This window comes from Oreochromis niloticus, linkage group LG3 (assembly GCF_001858045.2).
Source record: "Oreochromis niloticus isolate F11D_XX linkage group LG3, O_niloticus_UMD_NMBU, whole genome shotgun sequence".
Lineage (NCBI taxonomy): Eukaryota > Metazoa > Chordata > Actinopteri > Cichliformes > Cichlidae > Oreochromis > Oreochromis niloticus.
The window spans coordinates 17,128,671-17,152,015 of NC_031967.2; the positions used below are offsets into that span (position 1 = coordinate 17,128,671).

Below are 23,345 nucleotides of genomic sequence, written 5' to 3' on the forward strand. Positions count from 1 at the left end.
GTCAACGGTGATCCTTCGAACTTGGCCATCCCTCTGTAACGTGAGAGTGATCCAGGGCAGCTGAATGGTCAGAGTCAGAGGTGGAAGCCTGGTCGTGACCGAATACAGAATTTGCCCGCAGGTGCAGAAAACTCTGCGGCTCAGCCAGTAGAGGAAATTCTTCATGTCAATGAGAGCGCGCACCGCGCTGTCACTGAATCCATTCAGCCACGCGTTTGGGTAAGACATCGTGGTTTCACACCAGTGAGGCTGTGCTGCCAGCAATTTGTCCGAGGGTGTAATACTTGCAGGAGCTGAGTGGATTTGTTTTCAAGCCGGCTCTGAGACTGCTTCCTCACAGCACTTCTGTCTAGTAAATAATGAAGGATGTTAATATGCTCTTTAGTTGAAGTACAGTACTGGGTTGCTGTGAGCTTTAAGACTTTCTCCTCGCAGGTCTTCTATCTCGTGGAGTTTGTCCGAGGGTGTAATACTTGCAGGAGCTGAGTGGATTTGTTTTCAAGCCGGCTCCGAGACTGCTTCCTCACAGCACTTCTGTCTAGTAAATAATGAAGGATGTTAATATGCTCTTTAGTTGAAGTACAGTACTGGGTTGCTGTGAGCTTTAAGACTTTCTCCTCGCAGGTCTTCTATCTCGTGGAGTTTGTCCGCGGTGTAATGCTTGTAGCAGCCGAGTAGGTCTGAGACTTCCTCCTTGCACCTCTTCTATCTAGTGAAGTATGAAGTATGTTAATATTGGGTTTTTGTTCAGCAGCGTCCAGGCTGGCCTGTCTCCACCTCGTTCTATAGCTCCACACTGGTATTCCTGTGCGTTATGTGTTGTTTTGTGCTTTGAGCCTCACTCTTTACGGGTATGTTAATACTGTCTGTTCATGAAGTGGAGTCAACCGCTGCTCAGCGGTCCTGTAAGACGGAGTTGAGAGGCTGTTACGGCTGTGTCTTCGTTGCATCTTCGTCGAGCACGGTCGCTTTTTGCTGTATTTCCTCCGACTTGCTGAAATGCAAGTCAAATACACGAGTATTTGTCCATTTGCTCCACACGCAGCAACAACAAGTCAAGCAGTGAAAACTTGCTGTGGGCAGGCGAGGACTCGAACTCGCGGCGTTCACCTCGACACACTACTTGCCAGCGCACTATCGCAGTGAGCTAAAGTGGCAGAAGTGAGTGGAGCGCGCTGTGTGGGTTTAAGAACCTGTGAGCGGGCCGTGATTTGGCATATACTTTGATTCCTGTATACACACAGATGCGCACGGATACTTTTAAAACATTCTTTCTCAACATACACGTTAAAAATACATTCACATTTCTTTACTGTCTTCGTGCGCTGACACATAGCCACAAAGTATCAGCGCAAGCACTGGCTTTAACACTCGCTCCGCTGACACCTTCTAGCCTTGTGTCCCTTTAGTCCGCATCTGGACTACACAGTTGTGCACTAAAGGGAATACACATCTTCGTGTTCCTGGCTCCTCGCTCGTTTGTATTTTCACACGCGGGTTTTGAACCCGGTCGTACACGCTGTCATCTGCCGTGGTGGCGCCCACTCTCTCAGTGCTCTCGTAGCTTCTATAGTTTTCCAATGAATTCGGCAAAAGTCATTGCAAATTCACTTTGTGTGACATGATCCTGGCACTTCTTGCGAACCAGTGCTACAAATTGTCCCTCGCTCAATGTCTCACCAGCATTTCTCAGGGCAGCGGTGGCGCCCTAGGTGGCAAAAACACTTTACTTTCTCTAGGCAGTCTCAGCTACTCTGGGCCCATAACCTGTTAGCAGAGGTGAAACTACGCAGGAATTCTGGCGTGAATATCGAGACTGCACCGAGGACAACTGTGGAGGAAATAAACACACAATAGCCTGAATCCATTTTCTCACTTGAACTCATTCGCAAGAGAGAGAAGCTTTATTGACGATCACCAGCATATACATGCGCATCACATGTCAATCACAATGCATCTTATCCGCTATTTCCACCTCGCGTTATATACTCTCTGCAATAACGCACACGTTTTCTGCGTGTGTGCTATAATAAATAAAGATGTCCTTCTTACAGTTGAGAGCATATTTTGATCTGTGTCATCACTTTATGAAAACTCTGAAACTTAACAGACAAATTCTCGTGGGTAACTTTTCTTTTAAACCGAGCACACGGATAATGCTTGGACGTCCAACTCCATGCGTCTTTGCGTTCAGCCGTCACACAGGGGGCAGGTCAACGGTGATCCTTCGAACTTGGCCATCTCTCTGTAACGTGAGCGTGATCCCACGCAGCTGAATGGTCAGAGTCAGAGGTGGAAGCCTGGTCGTGACCGAATACAGAATTTGCCCGCAGGTGCAGAAAACTCTGCGGCTCAGCCAGTAGAGGAAATTCTTCATGTCAATGAGAGCGCGCACCGCGCTGTCACTGAATCCATTCAGCCACGCGTTTGGGTAAGACATCGTGGTTTCACACCAGTGAGGCTGTGCTGCCAGCAATTTGTCCGAGGGTGTAATACTTGCAGGAGCTGAGTGGATTTGTTTTCAAGCCGGCTCCGAGACTGCTTCCTCACAGCACTTCTGTCTAGTAAATAATGAAGGATGTTAATATGCTCTTTAGTTGAAGTACAGTACTGGGTTGCTGTGAGCTTTAAGACTTTCTCCTCGCAGGTCTTCTATCTCGTGGAGTTTGTCCGCGGGTGTAATGCTTGTAGCAGCCGAGTAGGTCTGAGACTTCCTCCTTGCACCTCTTCTATCTAGTGAAGTATGAAGTATGTTAATATTGGGTTTTTGTTCAGCAGCGTCCAGGCTGGCCTGTCTCCACCTCGTTCTATAGCTCCACACTGGTATTCCTGTGCGTTATGTGTTGTTTTGTGCTTTGAGCCTCACTCTTTACGGGTATGTTAATACTGTCTTTCATGAAGTGGAGTCAACCGCTGCTCAGCGGTCCTGTAAGACGGAGTTGAGAGGCTGTTACGGCTGTGTCTTCGTTGCATCTTCGTCGAGCACGGTCGCTTTTTGCTGTATTTCCTCCGACTTGCTGAAATGCAAGTCAAATACACGAGTATTTGTCCATTTGCTCCACACGCAGCAACAACAAGTCAAGCAGTGAAAACTTGCTGTGGGCAGGCGAGGACTCGAACTCGCGGCGTTCACCTCGACACACTACTTGCCAGCGCACTATCGCAGTGAGCTAAAGTGGCAGAAGTGAGTGGAGCGCGCTGTGTGGGTTTAAGAACCTGTGAGCGGGCCGTGATTTGGCATATACTTTGATTCCTGTATACACACAGATGCGCACGGATACTTTTAAAACATTCTTTCTCAACATACACGTTAAAAATACATTCACATTTCTTTACTGTCTTCGTGCGCTGACACATAGCCACAAAGTATCAGCGCAAGCACTGGCTTTAACACTCGCTCCGCTGACACCTTCTAGCCTTGTGTCCCTTTAGTCCGCATCTGGACTACACAGTTGTGCACTAAAGGGAATCACATCTTCGTGTTCCTGGCTCCTCGCTCGTTTGTATTTTCACACGCGGGGTTTTGAACCCGGTCGTACACGCTGTCATCTGCCGTGGTGGCGCCCACTCTCTCAGTGCTCTCGTAGCTTCTATAGTTTTCCAATGAATTCGGCAAAAGTCATGCAATTCACTTTGTGTGACATGATCCTGGCACTTCTTGCGAACCAGTGCTACAAATTGTCCCTCGCTCAATGTTCTCACCAGCATTTCTCAGGGCAGCGGTGGCGCCCTAGGTGGCAAAAAACACTTTACTTTCTCTAGCAGTCTCAGCTACTCTGGGCCCATAACCTGTTAGCAGAGGTGAAACTACGCAGGAATTCTGGCGTGAATATCGAGACTGCACCGAGGACAACTGTGGAGGAAATAAACACACAATAGCCTGAATCCATTTCTCACTTGAACTCATTCGCAAGAGAGAGAAGCTTTATTGACGATCACCAGCATATACATGCGCATCACATGTCATCACAATGCATCTTATCCGCTATTTCCAACTCGCGTTATATACTCTCTGCAATAACGCACACGTTTTCTGCGTGTGTGCTATAATAAATAAAGATGTCCTTCTTACAGTTGAGAGCATATTTTGATCTGTGTCATCACTTTATGAAAACTCTGAACTTAACAGACAAATTCTCGTGGGTAACTTTTCTTTTAAACCGAGCACACGGATAATGCTTGGACGTCCAACTCCATGCGTCTTTGCGTTCAGCCGTCACACAGGGGGCAGGTCAACGGTGATCCTTCGAACTTGGCCATCTCTCTGTAACGTGAGCGTGATCCCACGCAGCTGAATGTCAGAGTCAGAGGTGGAAGCCTGGTCGTGACCGAATACAGAATTTGCCCGCAGGTGCAGAAAACTCTGCGGCTCAGCCAGTAGAGGAAATTCTTCATGTCAATGAGAGCGCGCACCGCGCTGTCACTGAATCCATTCAGCCACGCGTTTGGGTAAGACATCGTGGTTTCACACCAGTGAGGCTGTGCTGCCAGCAATTTGTCCGAGGGTGTAATACTTGCAGGAGCTGAGTGGATTTGTTTTCAAGCCGGCTCCGAGACTGCTTCCTCACAGCACTTCTGTCTAGTAAATAATGAAGGATGTTAATATGCTCTTTAGTTGAAGTACGTACTGGGATGCTGTGAGCTTTAAGACTTTCTCCTCGCAGGTCTTCTATCTCGTGGAGTTTGTCCGCGGGTGTAATGCTTGTAGCAGCGAGTAGGTCTGAGACTTCCTCCTTGCACCTCTTCTATCTAGTGAAGTATGAAGTATGTTAATATTGGGTTTTTGTTCAGCAGCGTCCAGGCTGGCCTGTCTCCACCTCGTTCTATAGCTCCACACTGGTATTCCTGTGCGTTATGTGTTGTTTTGTGCTTTGAGCCTCACTCTTTACGGGTATGTTAATACTGTCTGTTCATGAAGTGGAGTCAACCGCTGCTCAGCGGTCCTGTAAGACGGAGTTGAGAGGCTGTTACGGCTGTGTCTTCGTTGCATCTTCGTCGAGCACGGTCGCTTTTTGCTGTATTTCCTCCGACTTGCTGAAATGCAAGTCAAATACACGAGTATTTGTCCATTTGCTCCACACGCAGCAACAACAAGTCAAGCAGTGAAAACTTGCTGTGGGCAGGCGAGGACTCGAACTCGCGGCGTTCACCTCGACACACTACTTGCCAGCGCACTATCGCAGTGAGCTAAAGTGGCAGAAGTGAGTGGAGCGCGCTGTGTGGGTTTAAGAACCTGTGAGCGGGCCGTGATTTGGCATATACTTTGATTCCTGTATACACACAGATGCGCACGGATACTTTTAAACATTCTTTCTCAACATACACGTTAAAAATACATTCACATTTCTTTACTGTCTTCGTGCGCTGACACATAGCCACAAAGTATCAGCGCAAGCACTGGCTTTAACACTCGCTCCGCTGACACCTTCTAGCCTTGTGTCCCTTTAGTCCGCATCTGGACTACACAGTTGTGCACTAAAGGGAATACACATCTTCGTGTTCCTGGCTCCTCGCTCGTTTGTATTTTCACACGCGGGTTTTGAACCCGGTCGTACACGCTGTCATCTGCCGTGGTGGCGCCCACTCTCTCAGTGCTCTCGTAGCTTCTATAGTTTTCCAATGAATTCGGCAAAAGTCATTGCAAATTCACTTTGTGTGACATGATCCTGGCACTTCTTGCGAACCAGTGCTACAAATTGTCCCTCGCTCATGTCTCACCAGCATTTCTCAGGGCAGCGGTGGCGCCCTAGGTGGCAAAAACACTTTACTTTCTCTAGGCAGTCTCAGCTACTCTGGGCCCATAACCTGTTAGCAGAGGTGAAACTACGCAGGATTCTGGCGTGAATATCGAGACTGCACCGAGGACAACTGTGGAGGAAATAAACACACAATAGCCTGAATCCATTTTCTCACTTGAACTCATTCGCAAGAGAGAGAAGCTTTATTGACGATCACCAGCATATACATGCGCATCACATGTCAATCACAATGCATCTTATCCGCTATTTCCACCTCGCGTTATATACTCTCTGCAATAACGCACACGTTTTCTGCGTGTGTGCTATAATAAATAAAGATGTCCTTCTTACAGTTGAGAGCATATTTTGATCTGTGTCATCACTTTATGAAAACTCTGAAACTTAACAGACAAATTCTCGTGGGTAACTTTTCTTTTAAACCGAGCACACGGATAATGCTTGGACGTCCAACTCCATGCGTCTTTGCGTTCAGCCGTCACACAGGGGGCAGGTCAACGGTGATCCTTCGAACTTGGCCATCTCTCTGTAACGTGAGCGTGATCCCACGCAGCTGAATGGTCAGAGTCAGAGGTGGAAGCCTGGTCGTGACCGAATACAGAATTTGCCCGCAGGTGCAGAAAACTCTGCGGCTCAGCCAGTAGAGGAAATTCTTCATGTCAATGAGAGCGCGCACCGCGCTGTCACTGAATCCATTCAGCCACGCGTTTGGGTAAGACATCGTGGTTTCACACCAGTGAGGCTGTGCTGCCAGCAATTTGTCCGAGGGTGTAATACTTGCAGGAGCTGAGTGGATTTGTTTTCAAGCCGGCTCCGAGACTGCTTCCTCACAGCACTTCTGTCTAGTAAATAATGAAGGATGTTAATATGCTCCTTAGTTGAAGTACAGTACTGGGTTGCTGTGAGCTTTAAGACTTTCTCCTCGCAGGTCTTCTATCTCGTGGAGTTTGTCCGCGGGTGTAATGCTTGTAGCAGCCGAGTAGGTCTGAGACTTCCTCCTTGCACCTCTTCTATCTAGTGAAGTATGAAGTATGTTAATATTGGGTTTTTGTTCAGCAGCGTCCAGGCTGGCCTGTCTCCACCTCGTTCTATAGCTCCACACTGGTATTCCTGTGCGTTATGTGTTGTTTTGTGCTTTGAGCCTCACTCTTTACGGGTATGTTAATACTGTCTTTTCATGAAGTGGAGTCAACCGCTGCTCAGCGGTCCTGTAAGACGGAGTTGAGAGGCTGTTACGGCTGTGTCTTCGTTGCATCTTCGTCGAGCACGGTCGCTTTTTGCTGTATTTCCTCCGACTTGCTGAAATGCAAGTCAAATACACGAGTATTTGTCCATTTGCTCCACACGCAGCAACAACAAGTCAAGCAGTGAAACTTGCTGTGGGCAGGCGAGGACTCGAACTCGCGGCGTTCACCTCGACACACTACTTGCCAGCGCACTATCGCAGTGAGCTAAAGTGGCAGAAGTGAGTGGAGCGCGCTGTGTGGGTTTAAGAACCTGTGAGCGGGCCGTGATTTGGCATATACTTTGATTCCTGTATACACACAGATGCGCACGGATACTTTTAAAACATTCTTTCTCAACATACACGTTAAAAATACATTCACATTTCTTTACTGTCTTCGTGCGCTGACACATAGCCACAAAGTATCAGCGCAAGCACTGGCTTTAACACTCGCTCCGCTGACACCTTCTAGCCTTGTGTCCCTTTAGTCCGCATCTGGACTACACAGTTGTGCACTAAAGGGAATACACATCTTCGTGTTCCTGGCTCCTCGCTCGTTTGTATTTTCACACGCGGGTTTTGAACCCGGTCGTACACGCTGTCATCTGCCGTGGTGGCGCCCACTCTCTCAGTGCTCTCGTAGCTTCTATAGTTTTCCAATGAATTCGGCAAAAGTCATTGCAAATTCACTTTGTGTGACATGATCCTGGCACTTCTTGCGAACCAGTGCTACAAATTGTCCCTCGCTCAATGTCTCACCAGCATTTCTCAGGGCAGCGGTGGCGCCCTAGGTGGCAAAAACACTTTACTTTCTCTAGGCAGTCTCAGCTACTCTGGGCCCATAACCTGTTAGCAGAGGTGAAACTACGCAGGAATTCTGGCGTGAATATCGAGACTGCACCGAGGACAACTGTGGAGGAAATAAACACACAATAGCCTGAATCCATTTTCTCACTTGAACTCATTCGCAAGAGAGAGAAGCTTTATTGACGATCACCAGCATATACATGCGCATCACATGTCAATCACAATGCATCTTATCCGCTATTTCCACCTCGCGTTATATACTCTCTGCAATAACGCACACGTTTTCTGCGTGTGTGCTATAATAAATAAAGATGTCCTTCTTACAGTTGAGAGCATATTTTGATCTGTGTCATCACTTTATGAAAACTCTGAAACTTAACAGACAAATTCTCGTGGGTAACTTTTCTTTTAAACCGAGCACACGGATAATGCTTGGACGTCCAACTCCATGCGTCTTTGCGTTCAGCCGTCACACAGGGGGCAGGTCAACGGTGATCCTTCGAACTTGCCATCTCTCTGTAACGTGAGCGTGATCCCACGCAGCTGAATGGTCAGAGTCAGAGGTGGAAGCCTGGTCGTGACCGAATACAGAATTTGCCCGCAGGTGCAGAAAACTCTGCGGCTCAGCCAGTAGAGGAAATTCTTCATGTCAATGAGAGCGCGCACCGCGCTGTCACTGTATCCATTCAGCCACGCGTTTGGGTAAGACATCGTGGTTTCACACCAGTGAGGCTGTGCTGCCAGCAATTTGTCCGAGGGTGTAATACTTGCAGGAGCTGAGTGGATTTGTTTTCAAGCCGGCTCCGAGACTGCTTCCTCACAGCACTTCTGTCTAGTAAATAATGAAGGATGTTAATATGCTCTTTAGTTGAAGTACAGTACTGGGATGCTGTGAGCTTTAAGACTTTCTCCTCGCAGGTCTTCTATCTCGTGGAGTTTGTCCGCGGGTGTAATGCTTGTAGCAGCCGAGTAGGTCTGAGACTTCCTCCTTGCACCTCTTCTATCTAGTGAAGTATGAAGTATGTTAATATTGGGTTTTTGTTCAGCAGCGTCCAGGCTGGCCTGTCTCCACCTCGTTCTATAGCTCCACACTGGTATTCCTGTGCGTTATGTGTTGTTTTGTGCTTTGAGCCTCACTCTTTACGGGTATGTTAATACTGTCTGTTCATGAAGTGGAGTCAACCGCTGCTCAGCGGTCCTGTAAGACGGAGTTGAGAGGCTGTTACGGCTGTGTCTTCGTTGCATCTTCGTCGAGCACGGTCGCTTTTTGCTGTATTTCCTCCGACTTGCTGAAATGCAAGTCAAATACACGAGTATTTGTCCATTTGCTCCACACGCAGCAACAACAAGTCAAGCAGTGAAAACTTGCTGTGGGCAGGCGAGGACTCGAACTCGCGGCGTTCACCTCGACACACTACTTGCCAGCGCACTATCGCAGTGAGCTAAAGTGGCAGAAGTGAGTGGAGCGCGCTGTGTGGGTTTAAGAACCTGTGAGCGGGCCGTGATTTGGCATATACTTTGATTCCTGTATACACACAGATGCGCACGGATACTTTTAAAACATTCTTTCTCAACATACACGTTAAAAATACATTCACATTTCTTTACTGTCTTCGTGCGCTGACACATAGCCACAAAGTATCAGCGCAAGCACTGGCTTTAACACTCGCTCCGCTGACACCTTCTAGCCTTGTGTCCCTTTAGTCCGCATCTGGACTACACAGTTGTGCACTAAAGGGAATACACATCTTCGTGTTCCTGGCTCCTCGCTCGTTTGTATTTTCACACGCGGGTTTTGAACCCGGTCGTACACGCTGTCATCTGCCGTGGTGGCGCCCACTCTCTCAGTGCTCTCGTAGCTTCTATAGTTTTCCAATGAATTCGGCAAAAGTCATTGCAAATTCACTTTGTGTGACATGATCCTGGCACTTCTTGCGAACCAGTGCTACAAATTGTCCCTCGCTCAATGTCTCACCAGCATTTCTCAGGGCAGCGGTGGCGCCCTAGGTGGCAAAAACACTACTTTCTCTAGGCAGTCTCAGCTACTCTGGGCCCATAACCTGTTAGCAGAGGTGAAACTACGCAGGAATTCTGGCGTGAATATCGAGACTGCACCGAGGACAACTGTGGAGGAAATAAACACACAATAGCCTGAATCCATTTTCTCACTTGAACTCATTCGCAAGAGAGAGAAGCTTTATTGACGATCACCAGCATATACATGCGCATCACATGTCAATCACAATGCATCTTATCCGCTATTTCCACCTCGCGTTATATACTCTCTGCAATAACGCACACGTTTTCTGCGTGTGTGCTATAATAAATAAAGATGTCCTTCTTACAGTTGAGAGCATATTTTGATCTGTGTCATCACTTTATGAAAACTCTGAAACTTAACAGACAAATTCTCGTGGGTAACTTTTCTTTTAAACCGAGCACACGGATAATGCTTGGACGTCCAACTCCATGCGTCTTTGCGTTCAGCCGTCACACAGGGGGCAGGTCAACGGTGATCCTTCGAACTTGGCCATCTCTCTGTAACGTGAGCGTGATCCCACGCAGCTGAATGGTCAGAGTCAGAGGTGGAAGCCTGGTCGTGACCGAATACAGAATTTGCCCGCAGGTGCAGAAAACTCTGCGGCTCAGCCAGTAGAGGAAATTCTTCATGTCAATGAGAGCGCGCACCGCGCTGTCACTGAATCCATTCAGCCACGCGTTTGGGTAAGACATCGTGGTTTCACACCAGTGAGGCTGTGCTGCCAGCAATTTGTCCGAGGGTGTAATACTTGCAGGAGCTGAGTGGATTTGTTTTCAAGCCGGCTCCGAGACTGCTTCCTCACAGCACTTCTGTCTAGTAAATAATGAAGGATGTTAATATGCTCTTTAGTTGAAGTACAGTACTGGGTTGCTGTGAGCTTTAAGACTTTCTCCTCGCAGGTCTTCTATCTCGTGGAGTTTGTCCGCGGGTGTAATGCTTGTAGCAGCCGAGTAGGTCTGAGAGTTCCTCCTTGCACCTCTTCTATCTAGTGAAGTATGAAGTATGTTAATATTGAGTTTTTGTCGAGCAGCGTCCAGGCTGGCCTGTTTCCACCTCGTTCTATAGCTCCACACTGGTATTCCTGTGCGTTATGTGTTGTTTTGTGCTTTGAGCCTCACTCTTTACGGGTATGTTAATACTGTCTTTTCATGAAGTGGAGTCAACCGCTGCTCAGCGGTCCTGTAAGACGGAGTTGAGAGGCTGTTACGGCTGTGTCTTCGTTGTATCTTCGTCGAGCACGGTCGCTTTTTGCTGTATTTCCTCCGACTTGCTGAAATGCAAGTCAAATACACGAGTATTTGTCCATTTGCTCCACACGCAGCAACAACAAGTCAAGCAGTGAAAACTTGCTGTGGGCAGGCGAGGACTCGAACTCGCGGCGTTCACCTCGACACACTACTTGCCAGCGCACTATCGCAGTGAGCTAAAGTGGCAGAAGTGAGTGGAGCGCGCTGTGTGGGTTTAAGAACCTGTGAGCGGGCCGTGATTTGGCATATACTTTGATTCCTGTATACACACAGATGCGCACGGATACTTTTAAAACATTCTTTCTCAACATACACGTTAAAAATACATTCACATTTCTTTACTGTCTTCGTGCGCTGACACATAGCCACAAAGTATCAGCGCAAGCACTGGCTTTAACACTCGCTCCGCCACTGCTCGCGCTGACACTCGGCGCTTACCGACCTACAGGACGGCGCTTACAAACCTACAGGACGGCGCTTACCGACCTACAGGACGGCGCTTACAAACCTACAGGACGGCGCTTACAAACCTACAGGACTGCGCTTGCCGTCCTACAGGGCGGCGCTTACCGACCTACAGGGCGGCGCTTACAAACCTACAGGACGGCGCTTACAGACCTACAGCACGGCGCTTACATATGGCAAGCCATTAGTGCCAAAATTCGCCACTTTTCTAACCCGTTTGATTAAGAAACGGCGTAAAAAACGCCGTTTAATTATTCAAAACGCCGAAAAAAACGGCGTTCTGTTTCGACAAACGCCGTTTTTTCCGACTCTCACATGGCGCCCTGAACGCACCATCCGAGTGACGTAAAAAGCGGCGTTCAAAGACACACGGAAACGCCGTTTTTTACGCCACTCGGCAGAAACCATTTTTGTGTTGTTACCTTATGTGTGCCGCTACGGGTCACCTTTTGTGTTTTTACATATGGTGTATTTATGGAAATGTATTTAAGATAAACGTAACTCAAGCCAGGTGTTTTTGGTCAGAACAAGCAGTTTGTAAACTATGCGCTGTTATGATAAATCACATTGGATAAAGAGAAGCAAATAAAAATGATGAATACAAAAACAATCTTAACCGTACAAGACAAGTATAGCTTGAGTTGGGCTGTCACAAGTTTAATTCATAACAGTTACATTGCCTCACCCCTGCCATCAAACCCTTCAGTGGCTTCAAGTGTAGGCATAGCCTCTACAGGTACTGCAGCAGAGGGAGAGCAGAGTCAGGAGGGTCTTGGAAGAAGTTCAGAAAAGATCCAAATAGGCAGTCTGAACAGTCTTACTTGTTTGCAGGTGGAGTAATGCACGAATGGATAAAAAAGAGTGAGAGGTTATCAGCTGTTGAGGAGCAAATGGAGATCCGTGTCCAGGGGAGTGAGGCTATTGCGAGTGTGAAAGGTTGTCCAGGAAGTAACTAAGAAGACATGAACAGAGAGGTAAGTACTAGAGTACTAAACTTACTCTTTAAGTGTGTGTGTGGGTGGGTGTGTGGGTGGGTGGGTGGGTGTGTGTGGGTGGGTGGGGTGGGCTGCTTTTAACCATGTAAAGCACTTTGTGCTACATTTTTTGTATGAAAAGTGCTTTATAAATAAAGACTGATTGATAGAGCTTTGAGCAACGTGAGGCCAATAACAAACATAGGTTAACAGATAATATGGCAAAGACTGGTTGTGAACGGTGGTCTTAAATACAGCTGGCTTGATTTGTCTCAGGTGGTGATCCTCAGAGGAGCGATGAAGTAGAGCAGCCAGCACTCCAAGTAGAGCAGGCACTGTGGAAAAATAGTTGTGACTCAACCAGACCATTACAAAGTATGGCCTGGAGGATTTTCATCTCAAGGTGCAAGAACATTCTTAATGACTGTACACGGCAGCTGCTGATGGACGATGTTGGGCCAGATGTGCTACAGTTAGCGTTAAGGAGGTATGATCAAAGCAAGATCGAAAACATTTAACATTTAAACTTGCATAAAATGTTTAAGGGGAATATGGCCTGAGAATATAACATGAATTAAGAAGTAATTTTTGGATATCTTTGAGGTTGGAGACAATGCAGAGAAGCCTTCGGTGGGCAAGAGGAAGACTGATCAATGTAACTGCAGCAGATCAACTTCTGCGTGACTTGGCTGAATTGATTCAGGAGGTCGAACTGTCTACTCAGGATGGCCAACAAGGTAAGCACATATTGTGTTGATTCCTTGACTCATCAAAAGTGTGAAATAAATTATGACTCTGTCTTAACCTATTTTCCAAATACACCAAACGCTTATATATTTTCAGGCTGTTTTGGATACCAGGCACCAGTGGTTTTCAACAGAGGTAGAGGAAGATCCCTTTACCGTATCACTCGGGAACAGCTTTCATTCCTGAAGTCATGTGGATTCACTGCACCTCAGATGGCTGATATTTTGAATGTTTCACTTCGTACAATTCGAAGACGTCTGTGGTCAGTGACTTTTGAAACCAGTGTGACTTTCAGTTCTTTGTGACACACACTCACTGTTTATTCAAATTAAATGGTATTGTGAATTTGTAAAAATAAGTTTATTTGAATGTGCACCACTAGTCAAGTAATGAAGTGTGCTGTTATGGTAGTGATAAATTACTCATGTTTTTTTGTCTGATTTCAGACAGTATCATTTCACCCGTGAATCAAAGTATGCGGAACTGACTGACAGTGCCTTGGATGAACATGTGCAGGACATTGTTGCTGGCAATGAACAAATTGGTCCTGAGGCTGTCAGAGCCTCCCTGCAAGTACGTGGACTACGTGTACAGCGAAGGAGGGTTTGAGCAAGCATGTTACGGATGAATCCTGGAGCAGCTGCCCTTAGAGCAGTTTTGCGGAGACCAGAACGAAGAACATATCAGGTTGCAGGTCCAAACTCATTGTGGCACATTGATGGAAATCACAAGCTGATAAGGTAACCAAACACACTGATTTGTTGAACACCTATTTTGACCAAAGTGAAATTCAGCATTACATCAAATATAATTGTTGAACAATAAGACACGTCCACTAGAGCCAGGCCCTGGGATGGGCAGTCCTCTAACACAACTGGTTATGTTTAAAGGGGAAGATGAGAGAACACAGACAGCGCAAGCAACATACAGAGAAAAATTCAAACTTGACATGTAATAGTCCCATGTAAATCAAATAAGAGTGTGTTTTCCATTGTTTCAATAACAAAGTAGAAATAATATTTTTCTTCTTATGGACCACGGTTTTAGGTGGAGGATAGTCATTCATGGGGCTATTGATGGATACAGTCGTCTTGTGGTCTTCCTTCATGCCTCAAACAACAACCGTACCAGTACCGTTTTATCAAGTTTCATCAGAGCCGTGGTATCCTATGGTGTACCCTCGAGGGTCCGGACAGACAGAGGAGGGGAAAACAATGCTGTCTGCCTGATGATGAACATTTTCAGAGGCTTTGATCGTGGAAGTGCCCTAAGAGGAAGGAGTACCCATAATCAGAGAATTGAGAGGCTCTGGGGTGATCTGTGGTGAGGAATGCCCAATGTCTACTGTGATTTATTTCACCACCTGGAGGAGGAAGGCATCATTGACATTGACAATGAAATGCACCTTTGGGCTCTCCATTACATCTATCTCCCAAGGATCAACAGAGATTTGAAAGACTTCACTCAACAGTGGAACAATCATGGCTTGCGGACAGAGAGACACTTGAGCCCATTACAGATTTTGTCCGAGGCAGCCTCCAGCAACAGGGCCGAGCCTCAACTGCCATGCAGGACATCTTTCAGACTAGAGCAGCTGCTGCTGCTGCTGCTGGGACTATTGGTGGGACAGCTGATGGTAGTGTGACAGCCACTGAGAGTGAGATGACTGCTGCTCAGGGCTTAAGTACGGACTCTGGTGGTGGTGGTGCTCATGGTACAGATGAGCTGGGACTGCTAGTCGACTGGCCTGAGAGGATTAATGTGCCAGACATTGAATTGACTCTGGACGGACCGATGATGGAGCAAGTGGTAGAACTATTTAATCCACTAACTGGCACCAGAGGGAGTCATGGTATTGAACTCATCTCTGGCTTAATATACTTTCTGGACTCCACATATCACTGACACAGTTCAATTAATGACTGAAACATAATAGCAGCAAGTGGAAAGACTTCAAAATATCTAGGTGACTGGATACATATAATGTGAAAAGTTATAATACGTGTTTACTATGTACCAACTGAGTAGTGGAGATGCAAGAACGAGCTGTGTGACACTGACAATAAAAAATGATGAGTGATTTTTAAAGTGTATAAGATGGAAGTTGTGAAATGGAAAGTATACATCTGAAACTGAATCTCGATAAAGTCAACTTGATTAATCTAAAAGTTACAGCTGTTGATATTGATAAATACAACTATAAAGCAGTGACAGTAAATAATTAAAAAAATAAAAAAGTGTATAGTAGGTCTTGAAGTGGCTCAGTATAGTGTAGTAGATATAAAGTGGTTTAGCGTGTGTTTGATGTTGTGACAGTTTACACCGAGCATATTATGTTTTGCTTTGTACAAACATAGTTCTGAAAATACTGGACTCCAGTGTAAAATGTGAATAAAAAAAAGAGCAAGCAGTGATTTGCAAATGTGAAAGGCAAAGTTTGTTCACAGTAGAACATAGAAAACATGTCAAATGTTTACACCGAGACTATGTTGTTAAAAATAAGTCCATTTTAATTTGATGGCAGCAATATGTTTCAAAACAGTTGGGATGGGGCAAGAGAAGGCTGGAAAAAGTGGTACTAAAAAGAAACAGCTGCAGGGATATTTTTTAAAAGTAACAGGTCAGTTACATGATTAGATATTAAAAGAGCATCTTAGAGAAGCAGAGTTGCTCTGGAGGAAATATGGGCAGAGGTTGATCAAGCTGCAAAAAAACTCCATTAACAAATTGTGCAACAATTTCAGAATAATGTTCCCAAATGTAAAGTTGTAAAGACTTAAAATATTCCATCCTCTAGAGGCATAAAAATATATTTTATCAAAAGATTCAGTGACTGGAGAAATCTCTTTGCAGAAACAATGAGGCTAAAAGCCATGATGTCAGTGATCTTCAAACGCTCACAGGAAAGTTATCATCATGGAGCATTAAACAGACACGATTCTGTCCTGGAAATCAGTGCATTTACTGTATCCTTTGGGGCAACAGACCTGAGTCACACTTTTAGAGAGGTACCTGATGAGGTGGATTGAGAGGAATATCCATGATGCATGGCAGTTTGTTCACTCACTTCCTCTCCACCACAGCTTCCGGAGCACAGAACGTGCTCTCCTGATCCAAGAAGAACACATCAAAGTGCACTGCACTCACCTGAACTGACAGAACACCTGTCATTAACATTTTGGTGCACACATAAGCTTGTTCTCAAAAACCCGCCTGCCCATCCACTTCTTGTGTACAGCCTCTGTTTTGATCTTCCAGTTCAGCAAATGTATATATGTGGGTGTCCAGGTAGTTGTGTTCCTCCACCACATCATATCAGCGGGTTCAGTATCTTATACTTATGTCAAGATAATGCACACTGCAGCCGATTTGTATCTATAGTTATCAGAAAGAAGCCATAACCAAGTTACATGGATTCTTTTTTTTTTTTTTAATTACTTCATGTCATACAGGTAAACTAGTTATGTTATGTACAACGCTGTCATGTGCCACTCTCTGTTTCAAATTCATGTAAGACATCCAGAGTACTCTGATGACATTGACAAGGACAACTCCAGTTTACATGGGAAACAATTATTTCATGTTTTTGAGATTATTTATTTACATCACTTTTCAGAAAACGTACATACAGGTCTGATTCAAAACTGCATATCTATTTTTAATGCATGTTGATGGGGCAAAAATATTCCTGAGATACTGTTAACATTATTAAATTTGAAGGCTATTATACAGTGGTATTACTTTAAACTGAGTAAAATGGTATTTTGATAAAAGTTAAGGTCTCCGTTTGTTTCAGAAAAAGCATTCTGTCATTTATTTGCTTTTATTATTTATTCATATGCCCTCCGCGGACCATCTCTGCACTGCGTGGGTGATTGGTGGCTCCGTGCACAAGTGCTGCACACAGGGACAAGGTGCACTAGGTTACGATCAGATCTTCCCTGGGCAGGGAGAGGTGATGAACTGTATGCCACTTTTTCATTGGCATACATTAAGTACAATGTTTTATTGCCTACGGTGGGGCAGGTCACATACTGGGTGAAGGTGGGCAGTGTGGAGTCCAGCGAGACATGATTAAAGTCCCCTGATATTAGAAGAAGAGCAGTCGGAGATTGCGTCTGCAGTCTGCGGACCACAGAGAGTCACAGGCTGCCTCCACGGATGCTAACGGCTAATAGCTCAATGTCTCTGTTGCAGAGTTGTTCTTTCACAGCAATGTGCCCAGGGATACCACAACTGTCTTTAACAAACACTGCCCAGTCCCCCTCCTTTCCTCTCACCGCTGTCTCTGGTCTTGTCCGGCCGCAGCAGCTGGAAGCCGGGCAGCCTACTCACAGAGGGAGTACCGGGCAGTGTCGGGGTACTGCCACTGTGACCGGGTTAGCGTCATTAGCTCCTCAATCATATCAGGGAGCGATCTCACGTTTACAGTGATTACAGGAAGGAGAGATGGTGTGTAAGGTGTCCTTCTCGGGAGACATCACCCCCGTCTCTTCCCTCACTGGGGACGTAGGGTCTGTCTGCCGGTAGCGCAGCTGCAGGGCGCAGCGCTAACAGCTGATCCCTAACGTAAACAAAGGAGCCATGCGCCAAGTGTCTAAATACGGGTGAAAAAAGAGAAGACAAAAGAAGAGAAAAGTCAACATAACTAGCACGGAGCGGTAATGCATGACGGCAGAATCTGATTGCTAAGACATAAGTTAAAGGTTAAGAGAAGTAAAGAGGAAAATAAGAAAGAAGCTCAGAAATTAGCAGAGCTAGCGCTGCTCATTACCTGTTAGCTGCCATAACAGGTATCACAGTTAAGGTTTCAGAAAAAGTATTCTGTCGTTTGTTTGCTTGATCATGCCTTAAACACATCAAAATGCATAGTGGGATTATAATACAAGTCAATACTGTGACAAGCACTGGTACTGAATAGGCAATCACTTAGCAGCAAGGTGAATCGGTGATGCATTAGTGTGGTCTGCACTTCCTCTTCTTTGATTGGGTGAAATGAGTTGAAAGTAATTGGATGAGGGAACCATGGGGAGTGCCCTGCATAATTTCAATAAAACGCCGTTTTAAACGCCGTTACAGCTGGCACAGAACGCCGTAAAAAACGCCGTTTTTATGCATCTTTGAACGGCGTTTTCTGCCGAGTGGCGTAAAAAACGGCGTTTCCGTGTGTCTTTGAACGCCGCTTTTTACGTCACTCGGATGGTGCGTTCAGGGCGCCATGTGAGAGTCGGAAAAAACGGCGTTTGTCGAAACAGAACGCCGTTTTTTTCGGCGTTTTGAATAATTAAACGGCGTTTTTTACGCCGTTTCTTAATCAAACGGGTTAGAAAAGTGGCGAATTTTGGCACTAATGGCTTGCCATACTTACAAACCTACAGGACGGCGCTTACCGACCTACAGGACGACGCTTACAAACCTACAGGACGGCGCTTACAGACCTACAGCACGGCGCTTACAAACCTACAGGACGGCGCTTACAAACCTACAGGACGGCGCTTACAGACCTACAGCACGGCGCTTACAAACCTACAGGACGGCGCTTACCGTCCTAAATCCGGCCGACAGCAATTGCTTGTTGATGTACACAGACGGACAGGAGACATGCTGTTTTGTTGAAGTGCGAGAGTAACTTTTATTGTATTATTTTATTACTGTTGCCATAGGCAAACTCACCGTTTGTAGATTACACTTGGATTATTTATCACAAAAGAAGATATAAGTACGGTGGCTGGGAAGTGCAAAGCACATTTACAACATAGACAACAAAATAACATTTCAGAAAACACTTCTACATAAAAAAAAAAAGGCAAATAAAAAAATTGACAACAAAATAACAAGTCCGCAACAAATTAACAAGTGGCTCTTGACGGAAAGGGATTGTCTGAAATACCGGAAGTGACTCAACAATGTTTCTGGCCCAAACAAAGTGCTAGCGGAAGAGGAGCGAAAGCACACGGATAACACCAGCTATGGTTCGTACTTGCTGTGCGGTCGGTTGTAATGTTAGATCGCACGACCGGCAAGGGAATAAGCTTGAAATGGTTTATCTTTTCATTCTTTCCCCACCTGGAAGCAACATGAGGCAGCTCGTGTATCAGATGTTACCAAAAGAAGACGTCTAGTCTGGATAGCAGCTGTGAGACGAGCTGATATCCAGCTCTCTTCCATCTCCAAATATCTGTTGGTGCTCCAGACATTTTCATTCCGGTAAGCTCTAAATATGTTCATATCACTCTTTATAGCCTATTAGTTTTATTTTCGATGTACTCTGAGGTCATAGCAAATTAGAACAAACATCCTAATGAGTGATTTTGCAGAACTACGTTCTATTTATACAGTTGCTAATTATTTGGCATTATTGCAGGCAAACCAGCCTATGAAATGGATGAAACACATCGTGACTGGGTTCCAGCGCTACACAAGGGGCACTCCGAAATCCCTGCTTCAAACATACCGCCATGCCAATCAGATTACTTCTTCCATGTGAGGGTGAAGATGTGACCCTTCTGGATAAGATGGTGAAGGTTTGCTGCGTGTTGGTGAACAGTGTGGTAGTAAAACCAGGGAAAAATGAAACTTGTGCCTGTTAAATATTCTTAAGTCTTGCGCTGTATAAATAGCGGTCATTTTTCAAAAGATACAGTAAATTAAGTAGTGTTAGTAGTTGGTAATATCATGTAAACGCTGTCATGATTTTGTGTAAACATTTTGTCATTTGTAAACTATAAATGACATTGATTCTACATTGTAACTGATGTGATGTTCTATAAAGTGGTTTTAATAAAAAACAAAAGGCAAAAATTCGTTTGTTTCTTTATTCAACGTTTGAACAGTGGTACTCAGTCACTACATATTCAGTAAATGCAAATTATTTACATGGCAGTGCACTTCAGGCATAAATCTAGACCCCTAAAATAAAACATTATGGGTCATTCCCACATCCCACAGCTTTACTGTGTTCCAGCAAAGTATCCAATAGCAGTGACAACACCTCCACAATAGCAGGTGGGATTTTTCTTTTTTGAGGACGGCTCCTTTTACCTGTCACTGCGGATGTTTTGATCGAGAGACATTTTTTGGGCAGCTGTAGAGGAGAAGTCTCTTATGGCCATCCTCTGGCTGTATCTTGGTCATATTACCAGGTAAAACCCAGTATGTAGGTTCATCTGTAACAGTCCTGGTGCCACGGATCCGCACTGTGGCTTCTACTTCCAACAGAAGAGCAGCGACATGGGTGCAGATCTCAGTGTCCTCATAGCTCAGTAGTTTTCTTTTGAATTCAGCAAAAGTCATTGCAACTTCTCTTTGTGTGACATGAATAGGAAACTGTTTGAATGATCCTGGTAGTCTTTTCGAACCATTGCTGCTAATTATCCCTCAGTTAGTGTCTCACCAGCATTTCTCAGGGCAATGATGGCGTTCTTAGCCTGTATAACATACCCATTCACACTCTCATTGCTGGACTTTTGGATCGAAGTCAGTTGCATATACAGACTAATTATACAAGGCTTTCCTTCATCTGCACAATAGTCCCTTAGAATCTTCAGTGCCTTCTGCCCCCTGTCTGCTCCATCTCGCATCACTAGAGACAAATTTTTGTCATCAAGAATATGCCTCTTGTGTTATATTGAGGGAGTGTGGTTTATTTCATTTGAAATTTGTTAAATGGGTTTTGTGTTTGGAGTGTTGAGAAATCGGTGGAATCTTTCAAGAAATGTGTAAATGTGTGTAAAAAAGTACAACAATGCTTCGTATTCTGGGTGAACATGACTAGTTTTTATTTTAGCACAGGTTAAACTCAACTTAGACAAGATTGCTTTAAACAATGTGTGAGCATGAGTGAGCATGTTAAATGATATAGATTTTATTGGCCAGGGTAAAAAAACGATCTTGATAAAACTCAAAACATTCGATTTTAAAATATAAAAAGAAATCAGTGTGTAATTGATTTATTCTATCAATCAATTACACATTGCAGTGCATGAACAACACAAGGCTATTTTTTTTTCACCTCGTGCTGTAGAAACAGAAGTAATATTTTCTCATGCGTTTCATCATTGTAAAATTTAACTTTGTCATATTCACAGCTGAAATGGCTGCATCTTATTCACGAAAGACCTGCGTGGTGACCACTGCCGAGGCGGCGGGCTGCTGATTTTCCCTGATCTTCACCTCACGATTCATCTGGCACCAAACACACGGGTAACACCAAAGTATCTTACAGCAGTCATCACAGCACGAGCCCTGCAGGACGGAGAACACCAAGAGGAAAAAGAGGAGAGAGTTACAGGATCGATCAGCAGGAGTTACTGTTGTAACTCGTGTAATTAAATGGAATTTAGATAAATTTTATTTAAATTACAATGTAATTTTATTCACAAGAGGAAGAAGAGGGTAACAAGTGGAGTTTTTATAGGAAACAAAACATATACAAAATACAAAGTATTTTACTGAAATTAAATAAAATAGGTTTCACTCTTCGTTTTTATTTTTAGTTTAATTTTAGCAAGCTACAATAACTTTAACCCTCCCCCAATCCCAGCCTTACAGGAATGTTGTAACGCTTTCTGACGGACTTGCGGAGCAAGCAGGACACCACACAGAAAACGTCCAGCAGTGGCATTGCGCAACACCATCCATGTTTACTGGCCGTCTGACACTGCATGCAGGGGAAACACCAATATGCGCAGCAACCTTGAAGAAAAATATGCACAAGTGATACACATGTGTGTGTGTGTGTGTGTGTGTGTGTGTGTGTGTGTATTACTGGTGTTCGTAGAGTTTGCTGGGTTAACTTACAGGTGCACACATCAGCGCAGCAATCACAGAGGCCGGTGCTCCATTGCCCCGGGTTTTGATTCCCGCCCGTGACTGTCACCACCTGGATGGGCTGCTGGTATGACATGTCTGGAAGAAACTAGACAGAAAAAACAAGAGCCACGGAGAGAAAAGTTAAAGTGGTCACAGCTCTTCTGTAAGAAGAAACCAATGCTAGACTGAAGATAATCGGCTGCCTCCACCCCTCTGCTGCAGACATCCGCTTAAAAGAGACTCCCCACATCCCGCATCTTGCCTGTTCGACCTGTTTCAGAAAAAGTGAAAAGACTGGTTTGAACGTAACTTTCTGCAGTGTTGCCTATGTAATATGTTCATGTTTACTACATGTAAAGCCCTACGGCGATTTTTTTGGCACAGAAATTGCGTGTGACCTTTTAAAAAAAACAGAACAGATTTTTCAAACTGCATTTACAAAACCTCTTAAACGGTTTTATCTTTTCTCAAAAACACACAGTATGCTTTTGTAGTGGAAAATGTGTTTTTCCACTAATGTAACTTCTGTGTACTATTGTATTTGTTTCTTTCCTGTACAAAGAGTAAGTGGGCAAAGATGCAAAAACGGCTATGTGTGTTACAGGTTACCACACATTTTTGTCCCCGTTGTCAGCCTGGTGCCTACGTGGGTGTGGGAAGAAAACTCGCGGAAGAAAACTGGCAAACAAATATTATATCCATACAGCAGGTATAAAGGAGCTGTGATTTTTTGTTCCTTCATTAACACTGGTGTACATAAATGAGTTCAGATTCAGTTAACCAGAGCAAAAAACAAGCTTCAACATGAAACAGCTGGAGCGACACTTCCCGACAGTGGCGGTCCTAGCCTGTTTGGTGCCCTGGGCGAACACTTGTGTCCATCTTGGTTTTAATTTTGCACTCCAGTATGAACACCCATCCCCCAACCCGAGAATCATAACCTAATAAACCTACACCTTATTTCACAGATTCGCTTTGTCTGGGGTTTATTTCTGGGATTTCGCACAACCCAGGATTCAAATCAGGAATACATAATGGGCTTGGATTTACAACATTATGAATGAAATGCGATCTATTTGGAAGCAGCCGGCCCCCTCCCCTGTCGTCAGGTTGTGTGTGAGACTTTAAATCATCAAACTGTAAATTATAAATTTTAAATTGTTATTGATCCCTTTACCCCGAGTCCTAAAGTGTATATTTATTTTCTTACTCTTCTTATATTTATTGTTTGTTTACTTGCACTGTTGTAACTGGAGCCTCGTCGTCTCGTCT

The 23,345-nt window shown here is 44.9% G+C and overlaps 3 long non-coding RNA genes across 3 annotated transcripts; 2 read left to right on the forward strand and 1 right to left on the reverse strand.

Annotated features, from left to right (window-relative positions):
* Positions 1-12,025: 12,025 nt before the first annotated feature.
* LOC109199840 (uncharacterized) lies at positions 12,026-15,221 on the forward strand. Its single transcript, XR_002060137.2, has 6 exons — positions 12,026-12,515; positions 12,792-13,002; positions 13,119-13,252; positions 13,359-13,524; positions 13,709-14,002; positions 14,310-15,221. It is a non-coding gene; the product is annotated as an uncharacterized LOC109199840 (long non-coding RNA).
* Positions 15,222-17,386: 2,165 nt separating this feature from the next.
* Positions 17,387-18,622, reverse strand: LOC112846209 (uncharacterized). Its single transcript, XR_003219065.1, has 2 exons — positions 18,037-18,622; positions 17,387-17,859 (listed from the first exon to the last, which is right to left on the reverse strand). It is a non-coding gene; the product is annotated as an uncharacterized LOC112846209 (long non-coding RNA).
* A 546-nt stretch (positions 18,623-19,168) lies between these two features.
* LOC100701783 (uncharacterized) lies at positions 19,169-19,838 on the forward strand. The gene is made up of 2 exons (XR_134924.5): positions 19,169-19,469; positions 19,627-19,838. It is a non-coding gene; the product is annotated as an uncharacterized LOC100701783 (long non-coding RNA).
* Positions 19,839-23,345: the final 3,507 nt, after the last annotated feature.